Genomic DNA, 10,944 nt, shown 5'->3' with positions numbered 1-10,944 from the left:
AGCATAGCTGTGAGTACTTTGAGCCTGAGGTGTAGCAATGGCATCACCAACAAACTTTAGAGTTGAAGATATGCAATTTTTCTAAATGGTTTTGATGAGTAATTTTGAAATCATTATGTTCAGTTGTCCTCTTTGCTTGAAATGTTACGCTTATTCTTTTTTTTCTCAGTGTTTGCACGTCTTTGCATGTCTGTGAATTTGCAGTGTATACTGAATAAATAAAATATGTATTTTTTCTGCATTATCTAACCTGCATTTTTATATAGTTTCATGTGTAAACGCTTTACAATTTATTTTAAAAGAAGTTGTTGTAATTACATTAAGATTGAATTTGGCCCAACTCATGATTCTAGAATGAGTAGTTTGTAATGCGTGGTTAACTTACTTAAACCTTTTGTCTTTAAGACAAATCACATGAGAATTTATCTGCAATATTGAGCCAATATTTACATGATATTGTAGAGTTTTTAAAGTCTTAAATAGCTGAATTCTGATGCATGCTCACATTTGTAAATCAGAAATGGCATTTATGTTAGACAGACCTTACATATAAAGGTATTAGGTTACAAAGTGTTTGAGCTTAATGGCTTAGCATGATGTGTCTCACAGTTGTGAGTCAGAAAAGTATGAATGAGTCAGAATGATGGGATTTAGAGCTAGTGTTCACCCGCCTGTAACCTCAAGCACAAATTGTTCTCCAGCAGTCTAGAGAAAATATAAAAGCTTGGATAACTGCTTCTGAGGGAGACAGGGTGACAGATAAAACAACAAAAAGGTTGATATTTCCATCGAACTTTAAATTACACTTTTCTTGTAATGAAAGCAATGTGTTGATCCATTTAAATGTTCACAAAGACATCGAACTTTACCATCCTCCTATTATATTGCTTCAAAACATTTCAAATCTTCCTCCGCTTACCTCAGAATACAAACCTCTTTTTCTTTCAAAACAATTTTATCAGTGCTGGCTAATATAAATAAATATAAGTCAACCTTTCTGAGACTAAGATAGGATTGCTTCTGTACAGTTGGGGGTGATGTTCATACATTTTAATGGGGATGAAATTTGTATTTGGAAACTATGAATTTCTCAACTGCTGCCAGCCCAACTTTCTGAGATAATTGCACACAAAATAACATCTGACATTGTTTTACATAAATTGCTGTCCCTCCATATGTCAGAGCAAATGTAAGTCATGCTTCCTAATGTGAAGGCTATAATATATATCCCAAACTCATTCAAAATATTAAAATGAGGAAGAACGTGAGTGAATTTTTCATAACCTTTCTTCCAGCTTTTTAGGACTCAAGTGTTTACAAGCAGTGTAAAAAAGAACATCCATCAGCATATTTTAAAGACCCTGTTATAATATCAGTAGAAAACAAGTTCTGTGTATGTAAGGGAGAAACAGCTTTTCACCATACAACATGTTTGAAAACTTATCGAATTCCAAAAATGGATGAAACAAAAAAGCAGTCATGTAGCACATTAAATAGACTAACAAAACAATTTATTAGGTTATGAGCTTTCACAGGGCAGTCCCACTTCTTTATGTTCTGCCCCACAAAAACTTATCATCTGATAAATTATTTTGTTAATCCTTAAAGTTCTACAGGACTGCTTGTTTGTTTTGTGAAGATACAGACTAATAGGGCTACCTCTCTGTAAATGGACGGTTACGTCTTTTGCCTGGTAAAAAGATAATGATAACCGTTTGAGGCACAAAATGTGACCTACCTTGGAAAAAAAACTGTGTGTGTGTAGGGAGGGGGGATGAATTCAAAATACCCAGTTTCTAAAAATCTGCTCCTAGAAAATACAGCAACTTCTTGTTAGGAGCACAAAACTAGTGTGGGTTCTGTCTGGAGCAGTCATTCAACATTTTAACCAGAACACAGATCCATTTTGGCTAGAAGGCAATTCTAACCACAGCAGTTCATCCAGCTAATTTATCTTCATAATGGAAGGATTGTATTTAATTATTCCAAACCATCCCAAATATGTGAGCGTTTAGTGTAGCTGGGAATATTTCTGCTGAGGGCAAAGTGATTCTAGAATCTCTGTTTGGAATCTAGTTCCACTGTCTATAATGTTTTTATAGTGAAAATATTTTCATAATACACTAGCATACTCCAGCTGCTTGTTAGTTATTATTTTTCTTCTTGTTCCCATAGGCTACATCTACACTACAGAGATCTTTCAAAAGAAGCCCTTCCAGAAGATCTCTTCCAAAAAAGCCTCTTTTGACAGAGTGCATCCACACACAAAAACGTAGATCAAGTGAATGATCTGTTCTTTCGAAAGAGAGCAATCACACAATCCCTGCTCTTTCAAAAGAATGGGCCAGAGATCAAAAAATCAGGTGTCATGAGGACTGCTTTTTTGAAAGAAGGTCCCGGAGGAGCATCTACAAGTATTTTCTTTCAGAAGAAGCTTTCGAAAGAAGACATTCTTCCTGATATGGGAGTGGAACTGTGCTTTTGAAAGGAGTACCACATTCTTCTGATTTACTTTCACAAGAATGCTTTCTGTGGGTAGACACTCCGTAGGATCTTTCAAAAGAGGCCCCTTCTTTCAAAAAATCTTTTGAAATAACTTGCTAGTGTACATGCAGCCATGGTGTGATCAATGTTGCACTGTATATTTACAAAAGAAGGAAATATCTCTGCCCCAAAGATCACACAAAAACCATACTATTTCTAGTCCTATCTTCTTTAAGCAGAGGATTTTTAACATTACTTTATTGATGGCCATTTTTTCTTCCCTGTGGAACAGAAATTGCCATTGTCCAGATGCAGTTTAAGATTTACTGGAGCCCTGTGGACAAAAAAAATTTGGGACCCACACACCCCATTAAAAATACAAATGTATGAAAATGAATTAATGCAAAGTCTTCATTCAGTGTTTACACAGTGCAGTAATAATCAAACAGATCATATGCCAGCTCATTATAACCAAATTAACTACTCAGTATTTTCACATGGAAAATGAATATGGTTAGATATTATCTACACCATTACCCCAAGGTGTCACTGCTAATCTGGACAACACTGAAGGAATAAGCCTTTCAGCCAATGGTGAGGACTGGGATGGCGAGGACATAAAATAATGTTCGTGACTGATCACATAAGCTATGAAAAAAGTTGAAAAAATGTGTACCAAAATGTCTGTTGATTTTGTGCCAAAAGTAATTAATGTCAAAACATGAGATAACTGACATTCTACCAACAAAACAAAACGGCTACCTCTGTTACTATTTGACATGTTACCAATTAGTGTTTAGAGATAACTGTTCATCTCTAATCAGAAACTAGTTTATATGAACACCTTAAATCTCACTTTTAAGAATAGTTCAGATTTTGATTGTCCAGAGCATGCACCAGCATGTTTGCTTATTAATAAATCAATGAGAATATAGTTTTTCCAATAATACCACAGACCGAGAATATTCATCACTTCATTCTATAATGAGTGTAATGGAGGGGAAAAAGTCACTGAAACTTATGGTCCTCAGAACACAAATTTCTCCCATTTCTGTAACTATCTGGGTTTCTCCTTTATGTTTTATCACCCAGCCATGTTGAGCTTTGACATTCACATAGCAACTGATGACCATTAATTCATGGCAATGGTTCATTCCACTGACAGTCTCTGTTAAGTAAATCTGGATCATCCATAATTCATTTGTGAAATCCAGTTGAATGAGTTGTGTGTGGGAAAGGTGGACCAGTGCATACAGTGCCAAATCCATCGATGATGAATGAGGGAGGAAATGCACACAAAGATCTGAAAAGTACAGTCTGAGGTAGATACTACGTGAGAGAGTGAGTGGGGGAAGAACTAAATTATGGAAGGCCTTATGTCAGGTGAGAATGCAATACCTTCTCCCAATGTATGTGGTAAGAATCCACATGAAGCTCCCAATGCTGTGAGTTATAGGCATGGGCAAATGGGATCCATAAAAATCTCATGGGTGCAGGTGGCGATAAAGAGGGCTACATAATGGCATATTTGGATGGGGTGTATAATGCAGAATTGCGAGATGCAGGGGTAGGGCATTCACAGGGGGCATCCCTGATACTGTGAATGGAGGCCTAAAAACTCAAACAAATCTCCTGCTTCATCATATATACTTTGCAGTCCCAAAAAAGACACAAGAAAAAAACTGGAGAAAGAGGGGAGAGAAGTGTCTGGCTACTGAGAGGCAAGGAAGAAGTGATAGATGTGTATGCAGGGAGGGGTTGGGGATTTCAATGTTCCCTCCTCGAGCAGTGCAGTGGCAAGTTCCTCCCACACTGTGGCTCCCCATGCTCTAGTGGGAATTGCATTTCTCTGGAAGCTGCCTCTATAGGTTGAGGTAACAAGGATTTCTCTAGATTTACTAGCTGCAGGGGACTCTCCATCCCTGTAACTTCCCTATACTCCATACTTTCCCTATATTCCATGGTTTTCTGGTTGCTGAGGTGCTGGAGGCAGAAGCCTGTGTCCTCATGGCTTGGATGTGACTTGGGGAGGTGGGACTCTAGTCCGGAGGGTGCATTCCTGTGCAGTTTGGAGCAGAAGAAGTCACAGCTGGAGATGGTGTTCCCCATGTTCCTTCTCTGCCTACCCCTAGCTTTCTGGCCTTGCAAAGAAGGAAGCAGGAGGTGTCCACTAACAGTAATGGAGAGAAAGCTATGGGCTGCAGTAAGGAAACAATAATCAGCAGAGGAAGAGGTTGCTCCCTCCAGTCATTTAGTGGCCGATTCTCCAGCACTGGCTCAGTGAAGAGGTCTTCATCCAAGCACAGCCAGCAGAGCAGCTATGTCATCCTGCCCTAGCTTTATGAGATTCCTGTGTGGCCCCTGAATTGTTCCAGGCCACATAAATCCCTGTGGAAATCTACCACTGCTATTAAAATTGTTCCAGTATATAATATATTTTCTGTCTTTCTATATTTGAGTTTTCCAAGAAATATTTGGTTGAAGTGAGCCATTACAGCTCTTTCCTGTGATTTTCACAGAGCTGTCAATATCCCCAAGTGTCAACTTTGTTCACCACCTCTTCCTGATTTAATGATCAAAAACATTCCCCAACCACCACCTACCCCATTTTTCTTTGCTATAATGAAAATGATTGACAATGCAAGTACACAAAGAATGTGCCTTTTTCCGAAAGATTCTTTTGGAAAAAACTTCTGTAGATACCCCAGGGGGTCTTTTTTCAAAAGAGCTGTCCTTCTGGCACTGGATTTTTTGATCCCTGGCCTATTCTTTTGAATGAGCAAAGGGTGGATGGATGCGCTCTATCGAAAGAGCAGATTGATTTCTTCAACCCATTTTTGTGTATGTACGCAATCTTTTGAAAGGTTCTTTTTTGGAAGAAATCTTCTGGAAGAACTTCTTCCCAAGGATTACTATAGTGTAGGCATAGCCTACAAGAATGCATTAAGGGAAAGATAATTTCCCTACAAAATCTCGTGTCATAATTTGATAGTAAATAAATTACAAATGAGCTGTGAAGGTTAGTAGAAATACAAACTGTAGTTATAATTTCTTTGAATCTCCATGTGTGCACAAATCCAGAACACAGTATAAACTCTGATGGATCAGACCTTAGGCTATGTCTAGACTAGAGCGATTTGTTGACCAGAGCTTTTGTCACAAGATATTTTGCAACAAAACTACTGTCGACAGATCGCATCCAGACTGTCAAAGCAGATTAAAAGAGTTATCTGCTCTGTCAAGATAGAGTGGCTGGACTACTCAGACAGTCTGTTGGCAAAACAGCCAACCAGAAGCATAGCAGATAGGTTTGTCTGGTGTCCTATAAGCCCTTTTTGTAGACAGAAGAGCCCTAAGAATATCCAGACCATTTTTTTTGTTGACAGATCTCTGTCAACAGAGACATTCTATCTCATGGTGAGCAGGGTACAGCTATTGACAAATGTGCTTTATTCTGCCAACTTACTGTCAACAGAACACCCTTGGGAATCTGGATGCTTCCATGGGTTTTGTTAACAAAATATCTGTGTTGTCGACAAAACCCTGTAGAATAGACACAGCCTTATAAAATACTGAATATCCGTAGCTCATGGAGGCAATGGGAACTGCGGGCACTTAGCTGTCTATACTCCATACTATAGTGCCGAAGATATTTCGCATTTTACTTGAAATAGCTGCAAAATTAAAAAAAAACAGGGTAGAAAAATATATGGCAAGATGTTGGCTTGTTACATAAAGTGATGTGTAAAACATATATAATCAGCAAAAGACCCAGTCCTGCAACAACTTCCTGAAACCCTCCTATGCCCCCAAATCCCATGTGAAAACCAACGTACTTCATTCTCCTTTGCACTGTACCTAATATAGCCATTCATTCCAACTGAAAATGGATGCAAAACCACTACCATTTGTATACATTGCAGTTTATAACTTCCTTTTGGACAAGTGTAATTGATCATACCAGGTGCAGGGCATGGAGAATCAGGGCCACTGACTTCAACTAGCTTTTACAGACACTGCAGTCCATGCTTGTAAATTGTAACTCAGTATGTTGGAAGCAAATAATTGCTGATCATTATCATAGTCTGTGTAGTGGTCAATTGCAGAAGAACTTTGTACACGAAAGCTTAGGGGTGATGAGGCATGTAACCCCCTCCCATCACATCTAATGAACCAGGAACCAGCCTCAAGGAAAATTTACCAAACAAGATAAGTGGTGGCATAGTAGCAGAACAATTTGTAGATAGAGATAAGAGAAAGGGCACAAACATGCAACAATCTTGTATGATGAGAGGTGGCAAAAGCATAAGCAGGGTTAAAGAACAAGAAGTAACAGAACCAGTAACAGATCAAGAACTGAGAGCTAAGGAAATACCATAAATGGTAATAAATGACTTAAGGGAACTGTATAATGAGGCGTAAAAACTGTATATAATCAACAGAGAAGCCAATGCAATTTGGATGACACCAATGGGCCAGGAGCTGGTGCCTCAGAAGACTGGAAAACTCCCAGGGGTCCCCAGCTTGCTGAAGGGACATAAGATGCCACTTTCCTATCATGCTTTTGCTTTTAGTTAAGGGTTTATTGCTAAAGACATTCAGTGCAATAAACTGCTTGTGGTTAAGATATCTTGTCAGCATTTTTTCTACTCAGAGAACCCAGTGTTGAACTTGAGATAACGTTTGACTGCAGCAATCTATATCCACAAAAACAAGAAGTACTGTGGCACCTTATAGACTAATAGATTTTTTGCAGCATAAGCTTTTGTGGGCAAAGACACACTTCGTCAGATGCAAGTAGTCATGTAGTCGACATGCATCTAACAAAGAGGGTCTTTGCCCATGAAAGCTTATGCTCCAAAAAATATTTTAATCTACAAGGTGTCACAGGATTTCTCATTGTTTTTGCTGATTACTGTCCCTTAATAAAATCCCAGAAAAGTGTACGTGGAGGTTTTAATGAAACATCCTTGTAAATAAGAGTAAAATAAGTGCTAAAGACTTATTCTCCAGCACTGAGAGAAAGGAAATGTAAACCCAAAGGTGTACTATTTAGGACATTTAGTCACCTTGTTCAGAGAGTCTATCTAAAACAGCAGGGATCTGATGAGATCAGAAATTGAAACCTATGGAGTGTGATTAAAAATAATTACTAAAAAAAAGAGCAGAAAGGTGTCTGCTCTCTAAAAGATTTGAGGGCTGAAAGAATTTCTCTAACCAACACCTGATACTGTATATCAGAATTATTATATATTGTAAAGTTTGTGCACACAGGTGATGCTTCTTATTTTCTTGTGAAAGTCTGAACCTCTATGAATATCAATTTATTGCTTTTGGAAGCCGTAGCAAGCCATGAGAAATACAGCAAGGGCTCATCTACACTTGCCCCCTCCTTCCAAGGGGGCAAGTAAAAAAGCCTGATAGTGAATAACAGTGAGGTGCTGTGCTGTCTATATAGCACCTCATTAGCATAATTCTCACTGCGCAAACTTTGAAGTTACTAGCTTCGAAGAGCTAGCAATCAGTGCAGCCTTGAGCACTTTGAAGTACCCACACAACTTCGAAGTTCCCTTACTCCCCAAACATTTTTCCAAGGTTCATTCTTGCTTCCGAGCACCACAAAAATGAAAAGCTCCATTTTACACATCTATTTAGACTTTCTCACTGGACTATGACAGCACACTCCAGTTGCTCTGAGACACGAAGATGTACCTGATAATAATTAGTGCTGTCTTAGCTTAATCCTCTGAGGTCTTCTTCTCTCATTCAAGCTGAAACAGATAGGGCTCGTAATTATCTGATGCACACAAAGCCTGGTTGAGGACTAAGAGGGGGCTTTTTATATCCCATCTTGGTCATGACTGGCTGGTTCAGGACTTGACATCCCACAGGCAGCCTATCCTGAAAATGCTGCATATTTCAATGAGATTTTGGATCCTAATGACTAGATTTTTAAAGCATTAAAGTTACCCTGCTCAGCATTGCAGAGTATATGGCCTAGATTCACAAAAGCATTTAGATAGTCAAATACCACTCTGGGCACTAAATCCAATATTTAGGTGCAACTGAGATCTTTAAAACCACCAAACTCAGCAGGGCATAAATTCCCCAATAAATTCTCAGAATATATTAAAGATGATTTTTTTATTTTAAAAGACGGAGATGACAATGAAAGAGGAAAATGTTTAGATCTCATTTTGGCAAATGGAAAGGAACTGATTGAGAATTTGCAAATTGAAGGCATCCTGGGTGAACATGATCATGAAATTATGGAGTCCATGGTTCTTAGGAATGGTAAAAAGGAAGACAGAATAAAGATAATGAATTTTAAGGCAGATTTCAGCAAATGCAGGAAGTTGGTAGGTAAGACACCATGGGTTGCAACGGCAATGAAGGGTCCTGTGGCACCTTATACACTAACAGAAAAGTTTTGAGCATGAGCTTTCGTGAGCACAGACTCACTTTATCAGATGCTGGTCATGGAAATCTGCAGGGCCAGGTATAAATAAGCCAGAGCAAGGGTGGGGATAACAAGGTTAGCTCAGTCAGCAAGGGTGAGGCTTACTACCAGCAGTTGATCTGGAGGTGTGAACACCAAGGGAGGGGAAGCTGCTTTTGTATTTAGCCAGCCATTCACAGTCTTTGTATATCTGTGGGCACCATTTGTACCACAGTATCAGTGTTTACATGGAGCAGAGTAAAATAATTCTGCTTTTTCTACTTTGTTGAGTCCACTTTGTTTCAGCAACTGACATAAGCATCACCCATACCTCACTGGTGTCATAACTTGTATCTAAAAGGTTTTGAGCAAGGTATAAGCTGTGAATTGGTAATACGCTGGTCATCAATTTTATGTCATACATCTACCAGTGATATGTGAAATAATCAGCAGAGGAAGAGGTTGCTCCCTCCAGTCATTTAGTGACAATGAAATTACATTCATATAGAAGATGAACAAAGCCATTGAATTAACAAGAGGGAAGCTAGCCTCAGAATTAACTGGATATGAGGAGGTGCCTGCAAAAATTGTGTCTGCTTCCAGATAGACACAGCATGCTGAGCATCCATGAGGGCTTTTTGACTTTGAAAACAGTGATAAAACTTTGAGGTTACAAGCAGAGTGAGAAAGCATTTTTTGTCTTTCTATACTCAAAGAGAATAAGAGGCTTAGAGCTTTCAGTCCTGTGCATTGGGGTGTGGCTAAATATGACAAAAGCATGAGTGTTGGGAGAAAAACATCTTTGAGAAAAATAGTACAGTTTGTTAAGCTGAGTTTTAGCTTTAGAGTGGTGTCCTTACTTTTCTTTGGTTCTAACCACGTCCAGCTTTATTCCTTATAGTTGGTATCACTGTAAAGATTTGTCTTTCTGTTGATATGTTTTTTTTTACTTTTATCATAAATCAATCAATTCAGTTCTTTAATTGGTGTGGGGATTCTGCCAACATCAGTGATGTTATTAAGCTGCTGTATATTACCTCTTTAAAGCAGCAGCAAACTTGGTAAAAGCTTATGGGTGCTATAGTTACACGAACTGTATGCTGCAGAGAAAGCCATTTTTGAGAGTAGAACTCAAGCCTGAAAGGGTCAGGGACAGATTAAGTCTTCTGGGGATCTAGGGCTAGTAGATTTAAGGGGCTCAATAGGCTCCAGTGTGGGGACAAAAATTAGAGGTTAAGTGTGAGGAAGGAGCTAACAGAGAGTGGGCTGGGGTGCAGGGTCTGGTCAGGAAGTAAGGTACAGGAGCAATCTGGAGGAGGTGGGTCTGATAGGAAGGAGGTAGCGGGGCAGGAGCTCGGGTTTAGGAGTGGGCTGGGGTAATATGGGGTCTGGGAGTGACTGAGGGTATAGAAAGGGGCAATGGATTGGGGCACGTATCTGACACAGGTCACATTTGGCAGGGAGAACATAAGCTGGCCCTAGGAAGGGTCATTGAAGTAATCTTGCAAACAAAAGCTGGGCAACAGAAATGAGAATATGTGTCAAATGGTTGGAAACTGGCTGTTGGTGTCAGGACTGTAATCCACAGCTGCACAGCATTTAAGGCAGGACTGACTAAACCCCATCCTGGCCTTAATAAATCCTGTAGTGACATTCCAGGAACAATTGTAAAAGCATGATGCTGCTCTGCTCCTTGGTGGATGGAAAGGCGTGTATGTTCAGAAGGAGTTCTGCCCCTAAGACCTGCACACAGCTGTTAGCAGCAATAGGAGTGAACTAATAGAGTATTATATAAGCTACCTCAAAGTAAACAAGATATTGAAACAATCCATAATATCAGAGTGATCACAATTATGCTAGAGGAGATTTTTCTGTTATCCTTTCTCACCATGGTGTCAGGGATAAACCTGAGAAACAGTTGTCCATAAACATTTGCAAAGAGACATAAGAAAAGCAAAAGGAACAATCAATTATTTAATGAGATACACTTGTTAAAAGTGCCCATGGTTGACTTTTTTTAA

Source organism: Carettochelys insculpta, chromosome 3 (assembly GCF_033958435.1).
Source record: "Carettochelys insculpta isolate YL-2023 chromosome 3, ASM3395843v1, whole genome shotgun sequence".
Lineage (NCBI taxonomy): Eukaryota > Metazoa > Chordata > Testudines > Carettochelyidae > Carettochelys > Carettochelys insculpta.
This window is presented reverse-complemented; position numbering follows the sequence as displayed.